Source organism: Hyla sarda, chromosome 3 (assembly GCF_029499605.1).
Source record: "Hyla sarda isolate aHylSar1 chromosome 3, aHylSar1.hap1, whole genome shotgun sequence".
NCBI lineage: Eukaryota > Metazoa > Chordata > Amphibia > Anura > Hylidae > Hyla > Hyla sarda.
The window spans coordinates 390,333,389-390,348,423 of record NC_079191.1 but is presented as its reverse complement, the minus strand read 5'-3'; the positions used below and the strand labels follow the sequence as shown (position 1 = coordinate 390,348,423).

The following is a 15,035-nucleotide window of genomic DNA, read 5'->3' as shown; positions in this document are numbered from 1 at the left end:
GACTGGGAAGATATTCTTCCCTGGGCCTAATTTTCCTACTCTCAGAAAGACTCTGAGTCCACAAAGACATCTCCGTTTTTTATTGTTTTTGGTCATTATCCCAGGTCTCCTCTTCCGGTCCCAGTCTGTTCCAGTCTCCCTGCTGTAGATGAACTTGTCAGAGATTTCTCCTCCATTTGGCGACAGACTTGGCAATCTTTATCTCTGGCATCCTCCCGAATGAATACTCAGGCAGACAAAAAAAGAAGATCTCCTCCATCCTTCTTTCCTGGTGATAAAATTTGGTTATCTTCTAAATTTATCCGGTTTAAAATCCCAAATTACAAACTTGGTCCTCGTTTCCTGGGTCCGTTCGAGGTATCACAAAAAATCAATACAGTTTCATACAAACTCTGCTTGCCACCTTCTTTACGCATTCCTAACTCCTTTCATGTTTCTCTCCTCAAACCTCTGGTTGTCAACCATTATTTTCAAAGAAAAAAATTCCGCTCCGGTTCCTCTGATATTTTTCAAGTTAAAGAAATCCTGGCCTCTAAAATTGTATGTGGGCAAAAAATGTTTTTGGTCGATTGGAAGGGTTTTGGTCCTGAGGAGAGATCCTGAGAGCCCGAGGAAAACATCTTGGACCTTAATCTCCTCAAAAAATTTTTTGTCCCACAAGAAGAGGGGGAGACCAAAGGGGGGGTACTGTAACGTGTGGCGCTCCGGCCGGACATACCGGCCGCGAGCACTTCTCCCCCCGTGCGAGTCCCAGCTCGTCACTCACCTCCGTCCCCGGTCTCTGTCCTTCAGCTCCAACGTGGGCGCCCCCGCCTCCAGAGCTTTGAAATTTAAAGGGCTAGTGCGCCCATAATTAATGTTCGCACCTGCACCTTTCTTATAAGTTTTTGCTCCTCCCTTGTACCCCTGCTGGATCTTTGTTTGCCTTGGGCCTTAGAGAAAGCAGTTCTTGTTATTCCTTGCTGTATACCAGTCCTTTGTATTCTGTGACCCAACCGTGATTCTAGCCGCCAGCCTCCTGACCTTCTGCTATCCGACTGACTGCCGCCTGCCCTGACCTCTAGCCTGCCTTACTACGTCCTTTTGTACAGCGCTTCACCTCAGCCGCCTGTGTGGTTGAGTCGTGCCAGGGGTAGCGACCTGGGTGTCGCCTGCCGCAGCAAGCCCTGCGGGCTCTGGTGAAAACCAGCGGCACATTAGACTCCGCTCCCTGGCACGGCCTGCGTCATCTGCCACAGAGATCCAGCGGATCTACTACATCACCTGTTCCAGACTACCGTGGTATTACAGATCATCTACTCCCTGGGTACCTGCCGTCTGCGGTAAGTCTTATTGCTATCTCATCTTTAGAGCAATTCTTTACGACTTATAGTTGATTGTATCCCCATGGTATCTGACACATATTCAAGGGGATTCAGCTTTTCACAGTTGTTGTTACTGACACGTCTTTAAGGGCAACAACATCCCAACATATAGGCGGTTGTATTCCCATGGTACCTGACTCATCAGGTGGGATACAAATTTTAGTTATTTTTTTACACTACTTTAGGGCAATAACATAATGACATATAGGTCTTTGTATCCCTACGGTACCTGACACATTTTCAGGTGGGACATGAATTTTCAGTCATTGTTTCTGACATATCTTGAGAGCAATGAGATCACGACATGTAGACGGTTGTATCCCCACGGTATCTGACATGTTTTCAGGCGGGATTCGGCTTACGGTTTTTATGTTTATTCTGTGCATACAGTTAGTATGTTTATTTTGTGTATACGGTTAGTATGTTTATTCTGTGCATTCGGTTAGTATGTTTATTGTGTGCATTTCAGTTAGTATGTTCTGTGCATTCGTTTAATATGTTAATTTCTGCTTTCGGTTAGTATGTTATTCTGGGCATAATGTTAGTATGTTTATTCTGTCCATACAGTTAGTATGTTTATTCTGTGTATTCCGTAAGTATGCCAAATCTGTGCATACGGTTAGTATGTGTATTCTGTCCATATGAGTAGTATGGTAATTTGTGCATTTGGTTAGTATGTTTAATCTGTGAATACGGTTAGTATGTTTTCTGTGCTTATCATTGGCATGTTTGTTCTGTGATTATAGTTAGCATGTTCCTGTGCATATGGTTAGCACGTTTATTATGTGCATTCTGTTATAGCTTTCAGGGCTTTCGGTTATATAGCAATTATGAGGCTTAGCGTTCATTCTATTTTTAGGTTCATAGCTTTTACTATGCACATTCATAGTATTTTACTGTACATACATTTTATAATAGTTTGTACATTTATTCATAGTATTCGTTCACAGCATTCATATAATGCATATGTTATAGCAGTTATATCGTGCATACGTTTTATGTTGCCGCCACGTCTGCAGGGGGATGGGGGATGCACTACTAGTCATTTTTACTGATACATCTTGAGAGCAACAACATCATATTCTTAGGTGGTTATATTTTGTCATGCCTGCCACATCTGCAGGGGAAGCACTGTGTAAGTTTTTGCTACTGACACATCATCAGAGCAATAACATCACGATTCCTAGTTAGTTGTATACCAGTCATGCCTGCCACATCTGCAGGGGGAAGCACTGTGAAAGTTATTGTTACTGACACGTTTTCAGAGCAATAACATTATGGCACATTATTGGTTATATAGGGGGATGTACTACACAGTCATGGTTACTGACACGTCTTTAAAGAAGTAACCTCATGACACATAGGTGGTGTATAATCATCATCCCTGCCACATCTGCAGTGGATTGCACTGCTTCAGTTATTGTTTCTGAAATGTCTACAGAGTGATAACCTCATGACACAAAGGTGACCTATGTGCACATCTTCAGAGCATGACATTACAACACAGATGTGGTTGTATACCTGTCCTATCTGCCATGCCTGCAGGGGGATCCACTATTCCAGTTATGCCTGCTGACACGTCAGAGCAATAACTTCATGACACATGGTATGTACTGTCACGTCTGCACAGGAAGGTTCCTTCCACACCGTTTGGTTATCCAGTTAGTAGTGCAAGTATCACATTATTCTGCAGATCGCAATAAGATTTATTTATCTTTAATTTTCGTTGCATGTGTTTGCTCCCTTCATATTTTACCCTAACTCATTGTCAGAGTGGCATGACTCCCACGCATATAGTTTGTTTAGAGGTATACAATTTTTATGCTTGATGATTTCTTGTTGATTTGGGTACAATCTGTTATGTCTACATGTTAAATTGTGTTTCCAAAGGTTACGCCTCCCAGCTGATGTCATAAAGGACGTATCTACTTAGGTCTCAGTATGATGATACTTGGGCTTGTAGGTTTTCATTTCACAGGTTCTCATGCACCATTTTCCTAGTTGTTTTCATTTTGCCCTTTATTGTAAGGTATGGGTGATTATGCCTGTGCCTGGCAGGTACTTGATTACTCTTCCGCTGAGCTTGCCACAGGCAAGTATGACAAATGTGATTTAGACATTAGTTAGGAAGTCTACATGCTCTGCTCCTGTTGGCAGGTGGTTCTTGGAGTAGGTGCAAAACTCAAGGCTTCATGGCTACAGAGGCTAGCTGACATGGTCACAGTTGGGTTGCTGGTACTTGTGTTGTCCTGTACGTTATTTTTGCAGTCTACAGAATGAGAAGTTTGTTCTTTCAAATATGAGTATGGTATGAGAAGTATGTACGTAAAAGTAAGCAAATTAAGTTTTTTCAAACAGGACGTAAATGGTGTTTGGTGTAGTGCTCTCAGTTATATGCTGCCACAAATAATATGCCACAAGCTTGTTTCAGTTAATAATGCTCCTCTTACTACTCAGTGTTTTTTAAAGCCTGTTCGCTTGTTCGGGACTCACGTTCCGTATGGGTGCAGCAGTAGCTGCTTCAAGACATAATTCTCCTGCCCACTGGTTTAGGAATTGGGACGGTCTAATTCCTTTTGCATGCTCAGTATGTTCCTGTTCCTCATAATGAGTTGTCTGTAGTTTTCAGATACTGGTACTGTAATTGAGTTCATATTAACAAGCTTTTGGTTATCCTAATTGTGTTGACTTTTTGCCCTCTATAGGCGTGCCCTCACAATACGGTTTTGGCACACCACAGACCATTAGGTTAGGTGGCTAGAACAATAGGTAAGTACATTACGCTTATTGAACCCCGATCACAAATGTATATAAGGTATGTGTGAATCTATGTTCTGACATTATTTTCAAATGGCTTAAGATATTTTGATGAAACTTGGTACATGTTACTTATATGTCAACTAATAATATTGTAGATTTAAAATAACCCTAACCCGCCATTTGCGAGGGTGTTTTTTTTTCTTGGAAGTTCCATGCAAGTCTATGAGACTTACTGTACATCTTTTGATTGCGTTACTCTCAAGCTGCAGAGATGATAATGTGATGATAAAGTATGATTTGACTGTCTGGAAGGCAGGTGCAGAGAATAGTTGGTGTGGAGTGTGGGATTTGAGGTCGAGATATGAGGATGGGATATGAGATTGGGATATGAGGTTGGGATATAGTGGCTGGATATGAGGTTGGGATATGAGGTTGGGATATAGTGGCTGGATATGAGGTTGGGATATGAGGTTGGAATATGAGGTTGGGATATAATGACGGGATATGAGGACAGGATATAAGGTGGGGATAAGTGGATGAGATATAAGGACAACATGAGGACACGATATGAGGTTAGGAAATGAGTACAGGCTATGTGGTTGGGATATGAGTAAGAGAGCGTTATTGTTGCTTTTCCTATCCTACAATGTTAAGGTAGGAAGACCGGGTAATGCTATGTATTCATCTAGTAATTCCAATAAACAACAGGCCCTGTTCTATATAAACCATACAAAATGTATCTGTTGCAACAATCTATGACTCCTGAAATGACTCTTTAAGAGTTTCTCAGTCTAGCTTCTTTGCAGCCTAGACATATATTTTGCACAGCAGCACATATTGCTGTTTTATGGAGACCTTTGCGTTACTATAGCTACATATAGAACATAAAATATCGCCCAGGTCTGTGCTGTAGAAGTGAGTTTGTCTATTTTCTATGCTCTGTTTCCTGTTTCTGATCAACTCCGTCTAAAAATAGATCTACTTTTTTCACTCTTGAAGGTCACGTAATAAATATTTCCTTGTGCAGGCAAGAATTTGTTCCATAGGAGAAAAAGGCAAACATTTGTAAAAGTGCTAAGCAAATCAGTCAGCATTAAGCAACCAGTTGCGCGGAGTGAAATGTGTTGTGTGTACTTCATATGTATCCTCTCCTGCTGATACATGGCTGCGTGCCCAGTTCCCATGTGTGCTGTAACACCATCTTCCTCTGCACGAACCAGCCACACTCGCTGCCTCCTTGGCAGGAGAGTCCTACATTCTAACTATGGGCTTTCTTCATAAAATGGCAACACCTTTCAATTGCCTTGTGCAAGTTATTTTGCAGCACTTCACAACATTTGCTTTTCAAAGATAAAAGAAACATACACCGTGCTTATACATGGCTTTTTCTCACATATTCTTCATCATGAATATGCACTAGGGATTTTTTTTTATATAGGTCATGTAAATCTAATATTCTTAAAGGGGTACTCCGGTGGAAAACAATATTTTTTTTTAAATCAAATGGTTCCAGAAAGTTAAACAGATTTGTAAATTACTTCTATTTAAAAATCTTAATCTTTCGAGTACTCATCAGCTGCTGTATGCTCCAGAGGAAGTTCTTTTCTTTTTGAATTTTCTTTCCAGTCTGACCACAGTGCTCTCTGCTGACACCTCTGTCCATGTCAGGAACTGTCCAGAGTAGGAGCAAATCCTCATAGCAAAACTATCCTTCTCTGGACAGATCCTGACATGGACTAAGGTGTCAGCAGAGAGCAATGTGGTCAGACAGAAAAGAACTATACAACTTCCTCTGTAGTATACCGCAGCTGATAAGTACTGGAGCGATTAAGATTTTTAAATAGATGTAATTTACAAATCTGTTTTACTTTCTGGCACCAGTTGATTTAAAAGAAAATAGTATTCCACCGGAGTACTCCTTTAACTACTTAAGGACGGAGGGCGTATCCATACGCCCTCGGCATTTCCGATCACTGCCGCTCGCCGGGCGGTGATCGGACCGGGATGACTGCTGATATCTATCAGCAGGCATCCCGTGGCAATGCCTAGGGGGGTCCTGAGACCCCCCCATGTCGGCGATCGTGGCAAATCGCTGGTCAATTCAGACCAGCGATTTGCCTGCGATCTGGGCCTGGAAAATAAGAATGATCGGAGCTGTCAGATACAGCTCCGACCATCCTAAAGGATAGGAGCAAGGGGGCAGTGTTGCCACCCCCTCCTATCCTCTGCCATTGGTCGGTCAGGCTGACCACCAATGGCAGGAGGGGGGCGGGGGGGTATAGAGTTAATTTCCCTCACTCTGGCCACCGATCGGAAGTCGGTACAGAGCAGGGGGAATATGGGCGGCGAGGGGGGGAACATGGCCCGACTTACCCGGACCGGTGGAGGTGGCGGAGGCGGCATCCCGGAGCAGCGGCGGTAGCAGGAGGAGCATCGGCCGGAAAGTGCGTTGGAGAAGGCTGCAGTGAAGATCGCGGTAAGTGATCTTCACTGTGGCTTTCTAAAAGCTGCAAAACTACAACTCCCAGCATGCCCACACAGCCAAAGTCTGTCTGGGCATGCTGGGAGTTGTAGTTTTACAACATGTGGAGGGTCACAGTTTGGAGACCACTGTGTAGTGGTCTCTAAACTGTGGTCCTCCAGATGTTGCAAAACTACAACTTTCAGTATGCACTGACTGTCTGGGCATGCTGGGAGTTGTAGTTTTGCAACATCTGAAGAGGCACAGTTTGGAGATCACTATAAGGTGGTCTCTAAACTGTAGCCCTCCAGATGTTGCAAAACTACAATTCCCAGCATGGCCAGACAGTCAGGGATGCTGGGCGTGTAGTTCTGCAATATCTGGCCCTTCATATGTTGCAGAACTACAACCCCCAGCATGCCCTGACAGTCTGGGCATGCTTGGAGTTGTAGTTTTGCAACATCTGGAGGGCTACAGTTTGGAGACCACTACTTAGCTGTCTCCAAACTGTTCTTCCCCACTTTTTGCATAACTACAACTCCTAGCATGCCCAGACTGTCCAGGCATGCTGGGAGTTGTAGTTCTGCAACATCTGAAGGGCCAGATATTGCAGAACTACATGCCCAGCATCCTTGACTGTCTGGCCATGCTGAGAATTGTAGTTTTCCAACAGCTGTAGGCACACTGGTTGGGAAACACTGTGCTAGAGTCTGTTTCCTAACTCAGTGGTTCCCCACCAGTGTGCCTAGAGCTGTTGTAAAACTACAACTCTCAGAATGCACTGAGAGGCCATACATGCTGGAGTTGTAGTTTTGCAACAGCTGGAGGCACATTGGTTGGAATCACTGAGCTAGAGTCTGTTTTCTAACTCAGTGGTTCCCCACCAGTTTGCCTAGAGCTGTTGTAAAACTACAACTCCCAGCATGTATGGTCTGTCAGTGCATTCTGGGAGTTGTCATTTTGCCACAGCTGAAGGTTTAGGGTGCCCCACCTCCCATGTGAATGTACAGGGTACATTCACACGGGTGGGTTTACAGTATGTTTCCTTCTACAAGTTTGAGCTGCGGCAAATTTTCCGCCGCAGCTCAAACTCCCAGCGGAAAACTTACTGTGAATCCCCGCCTGTGTGAATGTACCCTAAAAATACAACACTACACTACACTACACTACACTAACAAATAATAAAAAGTAAAACACTACATATACACCCCCTTACACGTCCCCCCCCCCCCAAATAAAAATGAAAAAAAGTCACATACGGCAGTGTTTCCTAAAGGGAGCCTCCAGCTGTTGCAAAACCACAACTTCCAGTATTGCCGGACAGCCATAGACTGTCCTGGCAGGCTGGGAGTCTTGCAACAGCTGGAGGCACCTTGTTTGGGAAACACTGCTATAGGGTTTTACTGTAGGTAACCGGGTGTGCCCCTATTGCAAATTACTTATTTAGGCCTCAAATGTGCATGGCGCTCTCTCACTTCAGAGCCCTGTCGTATTTCAAGGCAACAGTTTAGGGCCCCATATGGGGTATTTCCATACTCGGGAGAAATAGCACTACAAATTTTGGGGAAATTTTTCTCCTTTTACCCCTTATGAAAAGGTAAAGTTGGGGGCTACACCAGCATGTTAGTGTAAATTTTTTAAAAAATGTTTACACTAACATGCTGGGGTTGTCCCCTACTTTTCATTTTCACGAGAGGTAAAAGGAGAAAATGACCCCCAAAATTTGTAACACAATTTATTCTGAATATGGAAATACCCCATATGTGTACGTAAAATGCTCTACGGACAAACTACATGGCTCAGAAGTGAGAGAGCGCCATGTACATTTGAGGCCTAAATTGGTGATTTGCACAGGGGTGGCTGATCGTTACAGCGGTTCTGACATGAACGCAAAAAAAAAAAAACACCCCATTTTGGAAACTACACCCCTCACGGAACATAACAAGGGGTATAGTGAGCCTTAACACCCTTCAGGTCTTTGACAAATTTTCGTTAAAGTTGGACATGAAAATTAAAAATTAGTTTTTTTACCCTGAAATGCTGGTGTTACCCCAAATTTTTCATTTTCGCAAGGAGTTATAGGAAAAAAGCCCCCCAAAATTTGTAACCCCATTTCTTCTGAGTATATAAATACCCCTTATGAGGAAGTAAAGTGCTCTGTGGGCGAACTACAATGCTCAGAAGAGAAGGAGCGCCATTGGGCTTTTTGAGAGATAATTAGGCTGGAATTGAAGGCTATGTGTGTTGTGTGTTTACAAAGCCCCCATGGTGCCAGAACAGTTGACCCCCTCCATATGTGACCCATTTTGGAAACTACACCCCTCACGGAATGTAACAAGGCATACAGTGAGCATTTACGCCCCACAAGTGTCTGACAGATTTTTTGAAAAGTCGTCCGGAAAAATGAAAAATTAAATTTTTCATTTGCACAGCCCACTGTTCCAAAGATCTGTCAAATGTAATTTATGGGGTATTTTTAATATGAAGACCCCTCAAATCCACTTCAAAACTGAACTGGTCCCTGAAAAATTCCGATTTAGAAAATTTTAAGAAAAATTGGAAAATTGTAGCTGAACTTTGAAGCCCTCTGATATCTTCCAAAAGTAAAAACATGTCAACTTTATGATGCAAACATTAAGTAGACATATTGTATTTGTAAATCAATATATCATTTATTTGGAATGTCTGTTTCCTTACAAGCAGAGAGCTTCAAAGTTTGAAAAATGCTAAATTTTCTATTTTTTCATCAAATTTTTGAATTTTTCCCCAAGAAATGATGCAAGTATCGACAAAAATTTACCACTAACATGAAGTAGAATATGTTACGAAAAAACAATGAATCAGAATGAAAGGTTAAAGCATCCCAGAGTTATTATTGCTTAAAGTGACAGTGGTCAGAATTGCAAAAAATGCTCTCGTCCCTAGGGTTATAATGGGCTCCGTCCCCAAGGAGTTAAAGAAATTGTCCAGCAATCCATAAAAAGAAAAAAAAACCCTGTTAATTCTTGATATACATGCTCTCCATATAATTTTATTATTATTAATAATAATAATAATAATAATAATAATAATAAAAATAGAATTTTCTTTAGAGTCTCTTCTGCTGTCTCTCATAGGAATACAATTACCATGATACATATCTCCCTCAAAGTCTCCAAGCATTGTGCTGAAGTTTCCTCCCACTGTTCCGTTCCCCCATTTACCTCATGGTCTGCGCCTTACTTTAGGGCAGTATGTTAATATGTTTACACTGCTTTGGCATCTCCAACTAGCAGCTGCATCTTCTGTTAGGCTTTCAGAGTGGTATGGTGCTTCTACTAAGATTGAGGGAGCTGATGTCAGCTCAGGGGGATGGCTTTAATAGTGAAGCCAATTCCTCAGAGCACCGGAGAGTGATGACACGTGATCTGGGAAAAGTAAAGGGGGAGGAGAGGAGTCAGGAGCAGAGTGCAGACCACATGAAAAAACAAAACAAAACAAAAAACACCTGAACTTCAGAGCTTCATGGAAACGGTAAGAATATAGTGGCTGGGGAAACGCTTACATCTCAGCTAATTGAAATATATTACAAAGGTACAAAGTTAATATATGCAATTGATTTATAAATCATTTCTTTTTGCTGGATTACCCCTTTAATACATAATGATGGGGAGTATATTATTTCTTATTATACAGACCACAGAAGTCGCAAAACATTTGTTATATGCTCAGTGTCATGAATGAATAACACAAATTACTTTGGCCTCTTTAAAATAAGGTTCTGCAGCAGCTGAGGCAGATATTATACCCTTAGAAATTATTATGGTGATGTTAAGGCTTAATTGGATTGCAGCTGATAAGTTCATTTTGTGGTGACCTATAAAGTGTTCTGTACTCCTGCCCATCCTGTGTGGCAGATGCTGCTTCAATGTCCGTCTTGGGCCCACACTCCTCAGGACTCTCTATATTTCTGGGTATAATGCACTGTTATGCAATGGTTAAGTTATTGGTATGCTCTATGTACTTGTCACTTTTAAACTTTTAAACCTGTTGTCATGAACCTTGTTGTTAGGGGAGTATGCAGAGATGAACCATGTGACTTATCTGCCCAATGGGAATGCTCAAAACCTGCCCCATATATAGTGTAACCAGAGTTCAGAGTTCAGTTCTAGCTGAGGTACAGTTGAGAGAAGTGTGGAGTCTTTCTGTGAGGTGATCCTGAAGGAGGCCTGAGGCCTAGTCCAGCAACCATGCATTATCTACTACCAGCTAACCCCTGCACCTGGGTGAAAGTCAAAGCCTGGCGGTAAGCACTAAAGTCCGGGGATCAATTCAAGTCAAGTTTGTCAAGTCCAAGTAACTACAGTCTAGCGTGGGTTGCATACAAGTCAAGTCAGTCATATACAGAACAATCAAGTCCCAGCAAGCCGATAAGCTTCCCAAAGTTCACCCTGCATCTCCTTCATGCTAATCTGAGCTATAACGGATTGTACCATTTTTCCAACCTCAGTAAAGCCAGTTATCCGTAATTATTTGCCCCATGCCTGGCACAGGAGAAGCTGGTCTACCTCGGGTGGTGTATAGGTCAACCACGCCCTGGCATCACAAAAAGGTTAATTCACACATCCTTCACCCAACACCACAATGTGTTTTCATGTGTCTGTCTGTGCACATAGACATGCATGTTAGGCTTCACATTGTACAACTGCAGCGTTCTTGATGGTTGGATCGGTATAGCACAACCTTTTTTATTGCCATTAGAGATGAGCGAATTTACAGTAAATTCGATTCGTCACGAACTTCTCGGCTCGGCAGTTGATGACTTATCCTGCGTAAATTACTTCAGCCTTCAGGTGCTCCGGTGGGCTGGAAAAGGTGGATACATTCCTAGGAAAGAGTCTCCTAGGACTGTATCCCCCTTTTCCAGCCCACCGGAGCACCTGAAAGGTGAACTAATTTATGCAGGAAAATTCTTCAACTGCCGAGCCGAGAAGTTCGTGACGAATCGAATTTACTGTAAGTTCGCTCATCTCTAATTGCCATGCTTCTGAAATGTGAATTTGCTCTGTATTTATATTGTACTTAGTTACATAGTTACATAGTTAGTATGGTCGAAAAAAGACATATGTCCATCAAGTTCAACCAGGGAATTAAGGGGTAGGGGTGTACTGTACTATTGTTTTGGCAGGTGCTAAGGGGTCAATATCACACATGCACACACATTGTTCAGTTCAGGTTACACTTTCTTGCCTCCTAATGGTGTTGCTAGGAAAGACATAGTTATATTACATAGCCCAATAGATTTAACATTTTAGGAGAATCTAGAGAAACGGAGGAGCTAGTCTAAGGAACTGTCTATAAATATTCAGCTTTGCTGGAGGCTCGCAGAGTCAGAGCCAAAGTAACATCTAGTCAGTGTAGCAGAGGCCTACCTAGAATCACTTGGGATCAGTGTGGTGCCTGTAGGCATTGACAAAAATAGTAGCAACCTAACCCTTTTCAGGGTTTAACAATTTTTCTCCACCTTTTGCGCCTTTTAGATAAAGGACCAATGTCTTTAAAGGTAAACTTTATAAGGACTTAATTATTTCTCTTGGTACCTGTACAGGCCTCTGACCAGTACTCGTGGCTGCCAATTCATGTCTCTGTTCAGGCCTGCATCCTGTGATAGGAAACTGCAGCTCAACTACAGTTTTACACAAGACATCCACTGGGAACCAACCAGCTAACATCACCCTTCAATCTAGAAAGAACTTAGGGGTTAGCACTAAGCATAAGTGACGCAATTGAACACAATTGTTACAGGTAACTCTATTGCCACATTCTCGGGCCTGACCATTGAGCTTTTTTTGTTTGGATTGTGATAGGTAAAGCTAACGTAGTCACACATTGAAGTGCAAGGACAGGACGCACCTTGATGACATGATGGGAGCATCTATAAATATCACTGGCGGCCATTTTTCTAAGGGTGCATTCACATCACGATTTTACCATCCTACTTTTTCTCACAATTTTTTTATCTTCAAATCGTTCAAATGTTTCATATCCATTAATCATGTCCAACACATGCATCAGTTTTAATCCGCATTCGGATTTGCACAATTTCATATCAGGGGTAAAATCGTGGTTGACCATGATTTTTCACCCAGATTCAAAATTGGATCGAAATTGTGTCCAATTTTTTTTTATTATTATGGCCTACGTAAATCGTATTGAATCGTGTGACTGTGCAATTTCATCAGATTTATCACACACAATTTCTTTTTACACATGCGCAGTAGCGTCTTTAAATAAACTTTATTGCCCTTGACATACATATAATATTCCTAATATGATCAGATTTTTTGGAAAAATCGGATGGAATTTTTAACTGTACGATTTTTTCATACGATTTTAAATCAAATACCAAACAATTTTTTTAATACGATTGTATACGATTTCAGGTAATCCAATTTTGTCCAATTTTACTGTCTGTTAATCAGATGGTAAAATCGTGATGTGAACCAAGCCTCAATGTTTGCCTCATGTTCCTCCTGAAGACGGTGCAGTAGCTCTGAAACATGTAGAGGGGGCAAATTTGCATGTTTTAAAGTGCAGCCATTATAGAGTCACACTCAGTCGAGTACTGCAGACTCCATTGTGAATACAAACATAGGATGATGTTGGACATCCGGCCAATATAATAGGACTGGCATATAATATGATGGCAGCTAGTTTTTAAATAACTTTATATTTTGGTATAATACAGTGGGGCAAAAAAGTATTCAGTCAGCCACCAACTGTGCAAGTTCTCCCACTTAAAAAGATGAGAGGCCTGTAATTTTCATCATAGGCATACCTCAACTATGAGAGACATAATGAGAAAAAAAATCCATAAAATCATTGTCTGATTTTTAAAGAATTTATTAGCAAATTATGGTGGAAAATAAGTATTTGGTCAATAACAAAAGTTCATCTCAATACTTTGTTATATACCCTTTGTTGGCAATGACAGAGATCAAACGTTTTCTGTAAGTCTTCACAAGGTTTTCACACACTGTTGCTGGTATTTTGGCCCATTCCTCCCTGCAGATCTCCTCTAGAGCAGTAATGTTTTGGGGCTGTCGCTGGGCAACACAGACTTTCAACTCCCTTCAAAGGTTTTCTATGGGGTTGAGATCTGGAGACTGGCTAGGCCACTTCAGGACCTTGAAATGCTTCTTATGAAGCCACTCCTTCATTGCCCAGGTGGTGTGTTTAAGATCATTGTCATGCTGAAAGACCCAGCCACGTTTCATCTTCAATGCCCTTGCTGATGGAAGGAGGTTTTCACTCAAAATTTCACAATACACTGATCAGTCGTCCTGGTCCCTTAGCAGAAAAACAGCCCCAAAGCATGATGTTTCCACCCCCATGGTCCACAGTAGATATGGTGTTCTTTGGATGCAACTCGGCATTCTTTCTCCTCCAAAAAGGAAAAGTTGAGTTTTTACCAAAAAGTTCTACTTTGGTTTCATCTGACCATATGACATTTTCCCAATACTCTTCTGGATCATCCAAATGCTCCCTAGCAAAATTCAGACAAGCCCAGTCATTTAGTGGCTTAAGCAGGGGGACACGTCTGGCACTGCATGATTTTAGTCATTCACTCGGTCCCCCTGTCTGGGATTTTTGCTCACCGTTCATGTGATAATTTTTTCACCGCGGGGTGAGATCTTGCGTGGAGCCCCAGATCGAGGGAGATAATCAGTGGTCTTGTATGTCTTCCATTTTCTAATAATTGCTCCCTGGTGCAGTTCTACAATTTTGCTCTTTGATCTTGGCCATAGTGGAGTTTGGAGTGTGACTGAGGTTGTGGACAGGTGTCTTTTATACTGATAACAAGCTCAAACAGGTGTCATTATTACAGGTAATGAGTGACTCTTAAAGAAGAAGTTACAGGTCTGTGAGAGTCAGAAATGTTGCTTGTTTGTAGGTGACCAAATACTTATTTTCCACCATAATTTGCAAATAAAGTCTTTAAAAATCAGACTGTGATTTTATGGATTTTTTTTCTCATTCTGTCTCTCATAGTTGAGGTATATCTATGATGACAATTACAGGCCTCTCACATCTTTATAAGTGGGAGAACTTGCACAATTGGTGGCTGACTAAATACTTTTTTGCCCCACTGTATATTATAATTACTTTTAGTGATCCTAATAAGGGTGCGTTCACACGCTATTACTAGTAGCGGGTTGCCCGCTGCGGGAATCCCGCTGTGAGTTACGCTACCATTGATTTAACCCCTTAACCCCTTAACGACGCAGGACGTATATTTACGTCCTGCGCCGGCTCCCGCGATATGAAGCGGGATCGCGCCGCGATCCCGCATCATATCGCGTGGGTCCCGGCGCTAATCAACGGCCGGGACCCGCGGCTAATACCACACATCGCCGATTGCGGCGATGTGCGGTATTAACCCTTTAGAAGCGGCGGTCAAAGCTGACCGC

General features: G+C 42.1%; 1 long non-coding RNA gene across 1 annotated transcript in view; it reads left to right on the top strand.

Moving 5' to 3' along the window:
• The first annotated feature begins 10,741 nt into the window (after positions 1-10,741).
• Positions 10,742-15,035, top strand: part of LOC130362876 (uncharacterized) — a 92,613-nt gene continuing 88,319 nt past the window's right edge. The window contains exon 1 of the long non-coding RNA XR_008891605.1: positions 10,742-10,870. This is a non-coding gene — a long non-coding RNA (uncharacterized LOC130362876). The remainder of the gene's footprint in view (positions 10,871-15,035) is intronic.